At 40.0% G+C, this 13,536-nt stretch overlaps 1 non-coding gene across 1 annotated transcript; it reads right to left on the bottom strand.

Moving 5' to 3' along the window:
- Positions 1-2,887: 2,887 nt before the first annotated feature.
- Positions 2,888-3,011, bottom strand: LOC118852496. The gene has a single exon (XR_005010571.1). It is a non-coding gene; the product is annotated as a U6atac minor spliceosomal RNA (small nuclear RNA).
- Between the last annotated feature and the right edge of the window lie 10,525 nt (positions 3,012-13,536).

The raw sequence follows: 13,536 nt of genomic DNA, 5'->3' as shown, positions 1-13,536 counted from the left end.
CAGCATACTTTCCACTGTACCACATTGACATCAAAGTCCTATTAAAGGGAGATTCCCCAAAGGGAAGCAAGCAAAAGATGATGTCATTTCTAGTATGCCTACAGTGGCATGAGTCATATAAACATGCACTATCACACATAGGAAGTAAATAATTTATTAGATCTGGATTGAAATTTAGTGAGATCTTAGCAAAGAAAGGACGATTCAAAACAAGCCATGCCCTTGTTTTAATGGTGCATGAAATATCCAGACACTGAAGAAATTCAGGGCCATACGAAAGAGCTAAAGTATTTTCAAATATTGATTTTTCTGCTACATACCTCCTAATCCTCTCATTCGGGCAGGCACTCCTGGCTTGAAGTATCAATATGTTTTCAATTCAAGCAACAAGACATTATTAATAGTTATTATATTTCAGCTTATGTGAAATAACAGAGTTTACTTAGCCTTGAGTGAAATTCTCTTTTTATAATTTTCTCTGAAAAATAATGATAATAATTTGCATTTATATAATGCTTCAAGATTTCCAAAGTGCTTTACAGGGGGTTTGTTATTTTCACTTATTAAAATCCAAGTTTCTCTTATAAAAACCCAATAGTCTTATATAGTTACAAAGGTATGGAACACTTTGATAAATATGTAATTTACACTATTTAGACATATCTTAGAATATCTATTTTTTGGGGGGAATGGCTAGATGAAATGGGGGAAATTTAAATGACCAGTCTCCAAGTTGGAGGCAGAACAAGTAAGGAAGCTGGGTACCCGAGTTCCCAGGCTGCTCCTTGGGATGCAAGGGTTAATGGCAGACAGTTGACTGGACAGAGCCAGGCTAGGGAAGCTGTTTCTGTAGCCATGGAGATCCAAGCCACAGGGAGAAGGAAGGGGCGGGAGAACTGGAGGATTATGAGAAGAGTGCTATTGACAATTGGGTCAGGGTGGCAGCTGGGGCTATGCTGCCAAGAGAATAAATAGCCCTGGGTCAAAACCAGGAATGCCACCCTACAGGGCAGGGAAGCAGGATTCAGGGAGCCAGAGTCAGCAGGATGGTTCTGGAGACTGACTTCCTGTTCTTCCCAATGAGTTCCCTTTCCCCATTGCTTGATGGATCTTGCCTGCATGCTGTTCATTTTAAGTTCATAGGTTCATAAGACAGAGTTGGAAGGGACCTTTGAGGTCATCTGGTCCAACCCCCTATCTTTTACAGAGGAGAACTCTGTACAAGATCATACAGTCAGCATCAGAAGCAAGATTTGAACCGGTGTGATCTTTCCAAGATCCAATTCCATCCAACCTTTTAGGAGGCTTCCAGGGACCCCAGGTTAGTGGTGAGTTATAGGTAGAAGGCTGTCCTCAGAGTAAACACATAGAGGATTCCTATAGGTTCCCATTTTCATTTCTCTAGGTCATATGTCTCCCAGTCCACAGGTTACTGGAAGGTGGTTTGAACATAAAAAAAAACATCTAGAAAGGTACTTATGATAAGAGAGACAATTTGATGTATAAAGGACACTGAATTTGGAGTCATGGGAGTCTTGGAGTCACTGCCATTGATCACCTTGCTAATCTTGGGTGAGTTCCTTGACCTCATTAGGCTCCATTTTCCTCATCTATAAAAATAAGGAGACCAGAACACTCGGCTTCTAAGGTCTCTTTTAGGTGTAGACCTATTAACTATTTCAAAGGGAGTACCCAGTTTTCTTACTTGCTGTGCCTCCAACTCCTTTTTCCGTTGACCAATCCTAAAGTGACCAAGGAACTGGGGAATGAAGTGCAAGGTACAAGTGTACTCATAGTAATTTATCTCGATGGATTCAATCAATCAATGAACATTTATTCAGTGTTTATGTATATAATGGGGGATGCAGTCCATAAGATCACAGGATTATAGTTTTAAAGATGAAAAGGACCTTAGGGGTCATCTACTAGCCCCTTCTTTTTACAAATGAGGAAATTGACATCCATGGTGGTTAAATGACTTTCTTAAGGTCACACAGGAAGTAGGAGTTTGAGTCAGGATTAGAACTTAGGTCTTCTTGATTTCAAGCCCAGCGCCATATCCATTCTATCTCCTAGCTGTCATAGATGGGAAGGCCACTGGGCTGCCCATTTTCCCCAGAAGGGTCTGATTTACTAGTCCTCTAATTCCTGTTGCTGTCGTTGTCATTTGTCCTTCATTCTCCAAGAGGACCGTGACATCAGGAAGGTGATGCCATGACTTGCAAGTGAATTGGATTTAATTGAGGGAGGGCTGTGCAAAGTCACCAGCCTCACCCTCTCCTCTGGAGCCATCACCCTGGATGCAGTGGAGACCTTGCCTTTTTAAGCTAAGGTCTTTCCTATTGGTCAAGAAGAATGGAAGCTCTGGGTAAAGAGCCACACACACCCAGGCTGACATCTTATATGCTATCGCCCATTCTCTAGGAGTCCAGTATAGATTAGTCATGCTTATCATGTGATCTTGGCTTCCCAAAGGGTGGCTTGAATTATGTGCCTGTTCTTCCAGATAATTGTCTATCATGGGCATTGTTATCTCTATTTGGGACTGGATGGAAGGGAATGTGAAAGCATTAATTAACAAAAAAAAGTATGAAGTGGATGGAAGGTGTAGTAGCAGAATTCTGTTGGGAGACAAAGAATCCAGTCACCCTAGGATTGTAGATCTAGATCTGTGATCTCAGAGGACCTCAGAGACTGTCTAATCCAAGCCCCTCATTTTTACAGATAAACAAACTGAGACCAGAGAGGTCAAGCAACTCGCCCAACATTGCACACATAGGAAGTCTTAGAGGCAAGATTTGAACCTACGTCTTTGGATCCCGGGCCCAGTGCTTTTTTTTTTTCTATAGTATGCCACAGCCTATAAAAACATTGTTAATGTCTGTGTTGATATTGTTAGATGCTACGGAGCAGGTAGCAAGGCCTTGAATATATATGTGTCGTAAAGGTCACTAGGACCTTTTCCACCCTAATCAAATGGAATGCTGGCCTTCTTTCCTTTCATACCATAATGATGATAAGTGTTACAACAGCCAAGGTACTGCTTAATGATGTCCACTATTTTAGGGGCAGTGAAATGGAGCAGTGAATAGGAAGACCTGAGTTCAAATCCAACTTCAGATACTTACTAGCTGTGAGACTCTGAGTAAGTCACTTAACCTCTCTGTGTCTCATTTTCCTCATCTGTAACATGGAGATAATAATAGTACCCACCTCAGAGGATTATTATGAGGATTAAATGAGTTTAATACATGCAAAGCTCTTTTCAAACCATAAAGTGCTATGAAAATGCCAGTCATGATGGTGATGATGCTGAAGAAGAAGAAGCAGATAGGTGATGTAGTGGATAGAGGACTGGGCTTGGAGTCAAGAAGAGTTGATTTCAGATTTGGCCTCTGACACTTATCAGCTGTGTGACCATGGGAAAGTCACTTAACCTCTGATGGCTTCCATTTCCTCAACTGTAAAATTGGATAATGATAGCAGCTACCTCCTAGGATTGTTGCAAGGATCAAGTGAGGTACTATTTGTGAGACTTAGTGTGGTGCCTGGCACATAGTAGGGCACTCAATAATACTGTTATTATTTTTCTGATTTGTTCCACCCTTGTAGAGGTATACCTTAACTTGTTATACAGTAAAGAAATAAATTGGGTTCCATAGATTGAGATGAGATAGGAAGGCAACTTGTAGAAACAGACACGTTCTCCTGGATGAACTAGGAAGCAATTGTGTTGACTGTGGAAACTTCAGAGCAAAGGAGGAAATGAGCTGTTTTGTAGAGGGACATCTGTGTCCAAGATGCTATGTCACTGAGAGGGGGAAAAGTAAATTGGTGATAAATTTCAGATACCACCTCCCGGGAGTGTTGCTATGAGGATAGGTTAAGAAGAGTTATAGAAGATCTATTCCAGAGGCAACTAGATGGCTCAGTGTATAGAGAGCTGGACTTGGAGACAGGAAGACCTGAGTTCAAATCCAACCTCAGAAACTTATTAGCTGTGTAACCTTGGAGAAGTCTGTTTAACCTCTGTTTGACTTAGTCTACTGGAGAAAGAAATGGCAAATCATTCCAGTATTTTTGCCAAGAAAGCCCTGTGCACAGTATGATCCACAGGGTAATGAAAAGTTGGACATGATTGAATGATTGGACATCAATGGCCACTTCCCATAAGGTCCTTTGCATGAGTCTTACTATCTGTGTGATCAATGTGCAAGCATTTATCCTTTCAGTATCTTCCTCTGAAAAATGAGGGAGTTGGATGATGTGCCCTAAGGCCCTTTCCAATTATAAATATACATGTTGTTTTCCCTAGTAGAATTCAAGTTCCTTGAAGGCAGAATCTTTTTTTTTAATTTGTATCACTACCAGCTGGCACAGCACTTGGCATTTTAAACAGGCATCTCTGGTATCATGTATTCTTAAGTCATGAACACCTGTTAAGATAAATGCTTTTGGAAAAGATCCATGGTGTTCATTCTCTGAGTTCACTAATCCCATAGACTCAACAAGGACAACACCCACCTATACTGAGAGAGTTTAAAGATATAAATAAATAGCCCTAATGTTGAAAGTGAAGTTTGAAAAACTGAAGAAATGGAAAATATTCAAAGCCATCTAACACACCAACCTTGCAAAAATCTCTCACAAACAATAAAGTTAAAAAATGTTAATGATTTTGGAAAGCAAACATGAAGGACCATGGGGGTGGGCAGGGGTTGGGGGGGGGGGGAGAGAGAGAGAGAGAGAGAGAGAGAGAGAGAGAGAGAGAGAGAGAGAGAGAGATATGAACAGAAACTGGCATCCTAAGCACATTTACCTTAGACTGCATGGGTCCTGACTTTGCAATGAGTTATGAGGTCGCCTGTTTCTTAGTCAGGCTTCTCCTTAGAATAGCACGCCCAATTACATAAGTAAAATATTTCCAAGTGAAAAGCTCTCCGAGGTCTTTCACCACCCCAGACTGAATTGGAGGAACACTTTTGAGAAGCAAGGCCTTGCCAAGATGCTTATCACATGATTCAAGGAGAAAATGCTGGCCGGGCTGTTTTCAGATGAAGGTAGAACTCCGACAGTACTTCAGAAGAAATCTGGAAGTGGTTCAAAAGTCTATTGCTCCTGGTACTTCTGGACAGTGCTGGGCACTTTAAACAAACTAGTTTGAGGCTCATTTTTCCTATGCAATTCTTATTCTTAAAATTTTTAAAAATTGATGTATTTTATTTTTACATCATTTGTGTTTGCTTCATTCTTAAATGTCTATCTTGTTATATTAAGGGTGGGGTGTGTGCAGGAGGTTTCCAAATTTTGATGTACAATTGTAGGTCTAATTTGATAATGGAAATCATGGAAAAATCCAACACTCAGAGATTTGCTTTGCAGGCATTTATTTTTCCAGGAATGTGTCCGTTCCATACATCAAGAGTTTTCTTTAATAACGTTTTACATGACTATAGCATATTTAGTAGGTAGTTTATTGCAATAAAGTGTCTACAAGCCTCCAGAGTGAGGAATGAGAAAAAAAAAACTGGTCACAGGGAGAGGGAATGCTTTATAAATTTCTGAAAGAAGAGGCTGATGAACACAAGAGAAGCTGTTCCTAACCAGCTTTGAGAAAAGCAAAGAAATTAAGAGTTTAGGGTGGACAAGGAGAAATATTCAGTGGCCAGACTTCTCGTCTGTGATAGCAGGGCTAAATCCTTTAGACTTAATCCATTTAGGGCCAAAGGAGCCCTATTTCCAGGCTCTTAATCAGTACTTTCTCCCTAGCACCTGCACAGACAGGGACGAGAATGTGATAAAGAGAAGCGTCTTCATTCTGAAGGTACACGCATGATTTCCATCAGGATGGAGCTGGCCAGAGCAGCAGCAGCTGCCTCAGCAGCAAACTGCTGAAGTTCAATTTCCCCATTCCTTCTTAGCTTTATCAGATTTCCAGTCTAGACACAAAGCTAGAAATGCCAGAAAGGTGTTCATGACCATTGCCCGTTTGGGGAGGAAGGTAGTGTGTTCTAGCAAAACTCATACTCCTACCTTTTCTAATTAACGCAGTAGGGCATGGGCAAGAATTCGAGAAATGTCTGGGTCAACTTTGGAAGGGATTTTCCTGTTTATTGACTGAGAAAAGCCCCTAATATAGAATCCTGGGGGCAATATCAATACCAGACAGTCAGGGCGTGGCTTCACCCTAGTAAGCATATTTGCCTCAGTTTCCTCATCTGTAAGATGAAAGTGTTGGACTGGATATAAGTTCCTTCAAGACAGAGTTTACTTTTGCATTTTTTCTTTCCTTTTGGTATAAATGCATTGCTTAGCATAGTACCTAGCACAGAGACATAAAGGGTAGACGTGTGATTTCATTGGCACAGGGAACTTCCTACTAAGGAAAGTCGCTCCATTAATGCAAGTTGGCACTTTCTCTGTAACTTCTAGCCTTAGAACGTTGCCTAGAGCACTTGTCCAGGATCACACAGTCAGCATGTGTCAGAACCTATGTCTTTCTGACTTCAAGGACAGCTCTCTGTCTGCTAATTTAGGGTTTCTCTTGATTGGCACATATTGCTTTATAGATGCTTGCTGTTCAGTCTGAAATCCTTTTTAGTTCCAGCCCTGTGATCCCATGACATTGCATCAGAGGCCACAGCATATGAGGCAAATTTGTTGTACAAAAGATGCAGCAAAAGAGCAAAGAAAAACCACTCTTAAGTCTTCACCATCTTTCAATGAACATCTCTAAAAGCCATAATCTTAATACCTATGTCTTTTTAGTCAGGGAAATCTAGGTCAGCTGGTCTTAGACTTCCTGCATGTTATTTACATGCCAACCCCTGGGGTCCAATTGCTCTCATTACCTGATGGTTTTTTGTGTGGTCAAGTTCATGCTTCCACTGATGTCCTCCTTCTAAAGAGTAGTGGTTCTTAATCTTTGTGTCATAGATTCCTTTGGAACTCTGATGAAGCCTCTGGACCCTTTCTCAGAATAATATTTCTAAATGTATAACATAAAATACATAGGATTATAAAGGAATCCAATTATATTCAAATAGTTACTAAAATATGTTTTTAAAAGATGCAGATAACAAAGAGGCCTCATAAGAATCTATGTTTCTTCTAACCTTTCTTATACAGATCTATGCAGGCCCCCAGCCTTTGAGACTACTCTAGGGGCCATTGCCAGTCTTCTTGACTTACGTCTTGCCACTGGACTCTGATGATTCTGGAGGAGAGAGTGGGGCCAATGACTTTGTACAGCTCTGCCTCACTTAAATCCAATTCACTTGCAAGTCAAGACGTCCCCCTTCTGATGTCATTGGTCCTCTTTGAAAATACAGGATGAACAAGAAACGGAGGCCTGGAATTCCCTTGGAAAGGAAACATATTTGGAACTGCTAGAGAGTCAACCCTATTTCTTGTTGAGACTATGCTTCCTGAACAACTAACTATAGTAGCAGAGAGTGAAATCCAGGCACTGTTCTGGTTATTATGGGTCCATCTCTCAACAGCCTTGATAGGACAGCTAGGTGGTAAAGTGGATAGAGTGCAGGACTTGGAGTCAGGAAGACTCATTTTGCCCCATACACTTACTAGCTGTGTGACCCTGGGCAAGTAATTTAATCCTGTTTGCCTCAGTTTCCTCATCTGTAAAATGAACTAAAGAAGGAAATGGCAAAGCACTGCAGTATCTTTGCTAAGAAAACCCCAAATGGGATCACCAAGAGCCAGACACTACTGAACAACTTGATAATTTTCCAAATCTAGGTCTATATGGTTGATTGTTTTCTCCCCAAAAGAAACCTTCCTTTTCTCTCTAGAAAGCCAGGTTTACTCCCAGTCTCTGAGATTAATCACTCATCCACAGTGAGACCTGAATGGGTCTAATTTGTAGCATGTCCATATGCTCCATGGGTAGATGATTCACCTCTCTCTAACCTTCCTACATCGTTCAGATTATTCTGAGCAATCTTATATATTGTTTGTGTCAAAAAGGCGGCCATTAAATAGTACATAACTGACTTAGAAACACCACATATTAATATTATCTATAATTTATTATATTTCCTGTTGTTATCATAGTGCCTGGCACATAAGTAGGTGCTAAATAAATATTTATTGATTGATTATTTATTCTTTTAAGGTTTCCCAATTGCATTTTAATCGGTTTTAGGCCCAGCTCCCAAGTGTTGTGGGTCTCATGTCTCCAGACAGCTGAGTGTTTGATGTTGTCGTTATCTCCTTGCTCCAGAATGAGATTGCCTAGTCTTTTTTTTTTTTTTTGAGGCAGAGTTAAGTGACTTGCCTAAGGTCACACAGCTAATATATATATATATATATATATATATATATATATATATATATATATATATATCTGAGGCTGGATTTGAACTCAGGTCCTTCTGACTCCAGGACTAGTGTTCTATCCACCTAGTTGCTCTGGGATTGCTTAGTCTTAAGGGTAAATGGTTTTTGTGTGCTTGTTACTGGAACATTCTATGGAAATTGAGCTTTATAAACTCCCCTCACCCACCAATAACTAATATGGGTTATAATTGACCCTGAAGAAAAATGCTTTTTATTATCATATCAATGAGCATCTGACTTGCTCTATGGTTATTTTGACTTCATTGTTTCAACTTTCACCATCTGCTAAGATTTCCTTCAGTTTTGCTTCAATACAGTGATACATCAAGGACCTGTGATTTTTGTAAGTGTGAGAACTTTCTCAGTGAATACAGATGGTAACCTGTTTGTAGCTCATAACCTTACATGCCGGAGGCTCAGAGAGCCTCAGGCGCTATGCTTATGGTCCCGCAAGTACTCAGTGCTAGGCGTGGGATCTAAACCCAGATCTTCCTTACTTTAAGACCAACGTTCAATCCACTATGCCTGGATACATAGGCAAAAATGCCTGTTTTGAAATATTTGGAATGTTAACAGACCTTAGCCCCCTTGACTTCTTTTAATGGGGTATGCTAAAGGAGAACGTGTACTCAATGAAAATCACAGATGTAACGTTCTTGATTGAATGCATATAGAGTCAATGTGCTAAAATTGACGGCAATGTGGAGTTACTGCATTGAGTTCACGTGAATCTTGCAAAGCGCATCAATCTTTGCATCACAAATGATGGAAATCATATTGAAGAAATCATATTATTTGTTAATATTCCAATTAAATAAAGTGTTGAAAATTTCATTCATTTCATTTCTTGAAAATATGCATTTTTGCCTATGTGTCTAGACTTTAGGAACACCCTATATTATGATAGAAAATACTTTGCATTAAAATGGTGCTTTTTACATGAAATATATCCTTGAAATAATTACAGAATAATAACTCCAACAAGGTTCCTCTATTGTTTTCAGAATACACCAACACCATTTACAAATGGACAAATCATTGCAATGCAATAAAAATATGAAAGGTATGCAGTTCAAATTAAGGGTGTTTTGTATACTTTATAGACGTGGTGAGTTAGGAGTTGCTGAAAAGAAGTGGTTGGAGCCATTAGAAGACTATAATAGCTCCCAGATTTATGATTTACAAAAGCATCTAAATATAACATCTCATTTAACCTAGTGAGGTAGGTAGCATGAGTGTTTTTGAGTTCATATTCAGATGAGGAAAATGACAGGTACAGGGTCACACAGCCAGTGAGTATATCAACCCAATGTCCAGGGTCACACAGCTGCTATGCTAAGGCAAAACTTGGTCTTTCTGAGGCCAATTCTCTCTCCACCATACCATCCTGCTTCTCTGAATGCAATTTATTAGGAGTAAGTAAAGCCTGGGAATTATCCACAGTTATTGTTGTCTAGTTAATTAGTTCTGTCTGATTCTTTGTGACCCCTTTCAGAGTTTTCTTGGCAAAAATACTGGAGTGATTTGCAATTTCCCTCTCTGGCTCATTTTACAGATGAGGAAACTGAGGCAAATAGGGTTAAGTGACTTGTCCAGGGTAACTCAGCTAGTGTCTGAAGCTGGATTTGAACTCAGAAAGAGGCTGGCATTCTATCCACTGAGACACCTAGCTGCCCAAAGTTACAACATGTCAAAACTCCCACAAGGCAAACGTTTCTAAACTTAAAAAATTACAGTGCTGAATGTAATCAAGACCTGGCCAACTCTGGCTAGAGTTCATGATGTGAAAGCATTTTTATCAGATGATTGGAAAGAAGCAATCAGCCATCTATTATGTTGAGCCCAAATTCATCTACTGGCTGAGGCATTTCATGACTCTTAGTCTGCAAAATGAAGACTCTGTGAGGCAGCCTTAGGCTTTCTTCCAAAACTAATATCATTCTGGGTTCAAGCTCCACCTCTGTCACTTAGTATCTTTAGGCAAGATATTTGAGCTCCTTGAGACTCAGCTTTCTTATTTGTGAAATGGGCGCAATCTTAGGGTGCTTATGGATATCAAATGAGACTGTATTAAAAGTGACTTATGATACTGGAGCCCTTTATGAAAGTGACATAAAATGATTTTCTTTAATGGAGAACTTGTCTCAATGGGGCATTGCCATAATCTAATTCTTTTCCAATGTGGATTTTTGTTACATTTGTGGTAATCTCATTATTTCGGCTCTCTGACAACTTGGAGGGCGGGGAAATCTGCCTGCCTGGCTCTCTGCTTAGGTGGTTATTTTGGGAGGTTGTTTGGGTTTGATAAGCCTGACTGCTTTGTGGTTTGGCTTTATTAAGTTTCGTACTCACCCAAACTCCTGAGAATAAACCAAATCATTTTACTCCTCAGTGTCAAGCATTAGCTCTCTGTATGGAATGGAAATGAAATGCAAATGCTTCCAGTCCACTATCCTCTTGTTAATTTATCTCATGTTTAAACACAGCAACATGTTGGAAAACCTTGTTATTTAGTAATCTTCAGCTTTTTCCTGCATAATGATATTAAGAATAGAATAATGAGCAAAGATAAGCCAATGAGAAGTACATATCTACAGGGCAACTGGCATGCGTCCCACAGAAACAAGTCTGTGCTATCTAGTGAAAATGCAGCAGTCAGCTAGTGGGGGCTTGAATGACAGAGCAAAAAAAGCAGAGTGAAAAAAACAGAAAATATGAAGGAAGGTGAAATTCTGAGCCTCAGGTATGCCCTTACAGAACTTCTTTCCTATTTAAAAAATGTACATTTTAACAAAGCCCATATGGCACAAGTGATGCCCAGCGAGACTGGAATGGTGATAAGCAAGAAGGACAAAAACCACCGCCTCCGTTTAATACTGAATTCTAAGAGCAGATGCCATTCATGGAAACATGACAGTACATGAGGGGAAAAGAGGATGAGTATTGTGATACCGTTGGTTCAAAGAGAATGGAAATGCTAATTAGGGATTGATGCCGGTAATCACCTCTCAGCCTAAATTCCTGAGAGAGGGTGTCTATCACCGATGATCCTGCACACGTGCTCATGCAGAGAGAAAGAGAGAGAGAGAGAGAGAGACAGAGAGAGAGACAGAGAGAGAGACAGAGAGACAGAGACAGAGAGAGACAGAGAGAGAAAGAAAAAAAGGAGTGGAGAGGGAGAGAGGGAGAGGGAGAGATACAGAGAGAGGGAGAGGGAGAGGGAGAGGTGAAGAAAGAGAAACTATCACCACCACTACAACTGTCTCTACTGAGAGGCAGCAAGGTGTCACAGTGGATAGAGTATTGTTCTTGAAATCAGAAATTCCTGAGTTCAAATCCAGCCTCAGATGTTTAAAAGCTGCACGACCTTGGACAAGTCATTTAACCATTATTGTTTCAGGTTCCTCAACTCTAAAAGGGAGGGTATTAATGGGCTGCCTTCCAGGGTCCTTGTGAGGGTAAAATGTGATTATTTGTAAAGCACTTAGCACGGGGCTTGACGTGGTGGGCACTATGTAAAAACTAGCTATGATTATTACCCTCCAGGAGCTTACATTTTAGAGAGGTTGGTAGGGAAGTGACATGAATATTGATTGGCCTTACGACCAGGGAAGCAACACAATATGAATAATAAATGTGGGAGGGGGAATATAACATGAATATTAAAAGAGCAAAATCCTATAGGCCACAAATTTCTTCACCAGAGGTAGATGGATATAAAAGAAGCAGCAACATGGTATAGTGAATAGAGGACTAAGCTTTGGAACCAGGAAGAGCTGCATTCAAGTTTTGCTTCTGACAATTGCTGACTGTGGGACCACGGGCAAAACAGGGTGGCATAGTAGATCAGAGTGCTGGGCTTGGAGTAAGCAAGACCTGAGTTCGAGTCCTGACTCTTACACTTACAGCTGTGTGACCTTGGGCAAGCATCAGAAACTCTGTCTGCCTTAGTTTTCTTTGCTGTAAAGACAGAATAATAATAGCCCCTACCTCCAGGATTGCTGAGAGAATCAAATGAGATTATATATTTAAAGGCTTTGCAAACCTTTTTTTTCTTGCAGGGGGAAGGCAGGGCAATTGGGTGACAATTAAGTGACTTGCCCAAGGTGACACAGATAGTCAGTATGTCAAGTGTCTGCGGCCAGACTTGAACTCAGGTCCTCCAGACTCTAGGGCCAGTGCTCTACTCATTGAGCCACCTAACTGTCCAGCAAAACTTTTAAGGGTGGTTACCATTATATGTAATATAATGGCAGAGAGTCAACAGCTAGGCTGACTTCAGGTGAGGAAGAGAGAGAGTAACCCATCTATAACATGTGCTATGCTCCCTTGTCTTTTATTTTTATTATTATTTTTCTCTGTGTGCTTTATTTTTATTTTATAAATTTTATTGATATTTTCTTTTCTTCTATCATCATAATTTCCCATGCATTCCTTCCCCTCTTTGAGGGTCATCCTTTAAGACAAATAGTATTATTTTTAGAGAGAAAAACATCAGTTAGCACAACTGATTGATATCTTAAAAAATCTGAAAACATGTGCAAGGTATAGCAACTGTGAACTCCCTCCCTCCACAAAGGGGTAGTTTGGAGGCATCTTCTCATAGCTCTTCATTCAAGTCCCACTTGATCTATATAAATTTGTTACATTTATTTTTGAGTTTTTGGTATGTCATTCATTGATCCTTCCATTTATATCGTTATGGTGTATATTGTTTTCTTTGCTCTGCTTGCTACGCTTTGTATCAGTTCATGTAGATTTTCTCACTCTTCTCTGTATTCATTACACACATCATTTCTCACAGTACAATAATATTCCATTATATTCATGGAACACAATTTGTGTAGCCATTCCCCAATTGATGGACTTCTATTTTTTTCCAATTCTTAGCTATCACAAAAAGTGCTGCTATAAATATATTGGAATGTATGGGGGATATCCCTCCTGCCCATCAGTGGCTTCCTTAGGGTATAAGTCTAGTAATTTAGTCTCCGGTTCAAAGGGTATGGACACTTTTGTCATGGTATTTGCATAATTCCAAATTGCTTTCTAAATTGTACCACTTCACAACTCTGCCAACAATGTATTAGTGTGCCTAGCTTTCCACAACTCCTTTAACAATGACTGTTACCGTTTTAAAATAATTTTTGCCAATTTGCAAGATGTAAGTTAAAACCT

The sequence above is a fragment of the Trichosurus vulpecula genome, chromosome 5 (assembly GCF_011100635.1).
Source record: "Trichosurus vulpecula isolate mTriVul1 chromosome 5, mTriVul1.pri, whole genome shotgun sequence".
NCBI lineage: Eukaryota > Metazoa > Chordata > Mammalia > Diprotodontia > Phalangeridae > Trichosurus > Trichosurus vulpecula.
The sequence above is the reverse complement of the archived record's forward strand: the minus strand, read 5'-3'. Positions and strand labels throughout refer to the sequence as shown.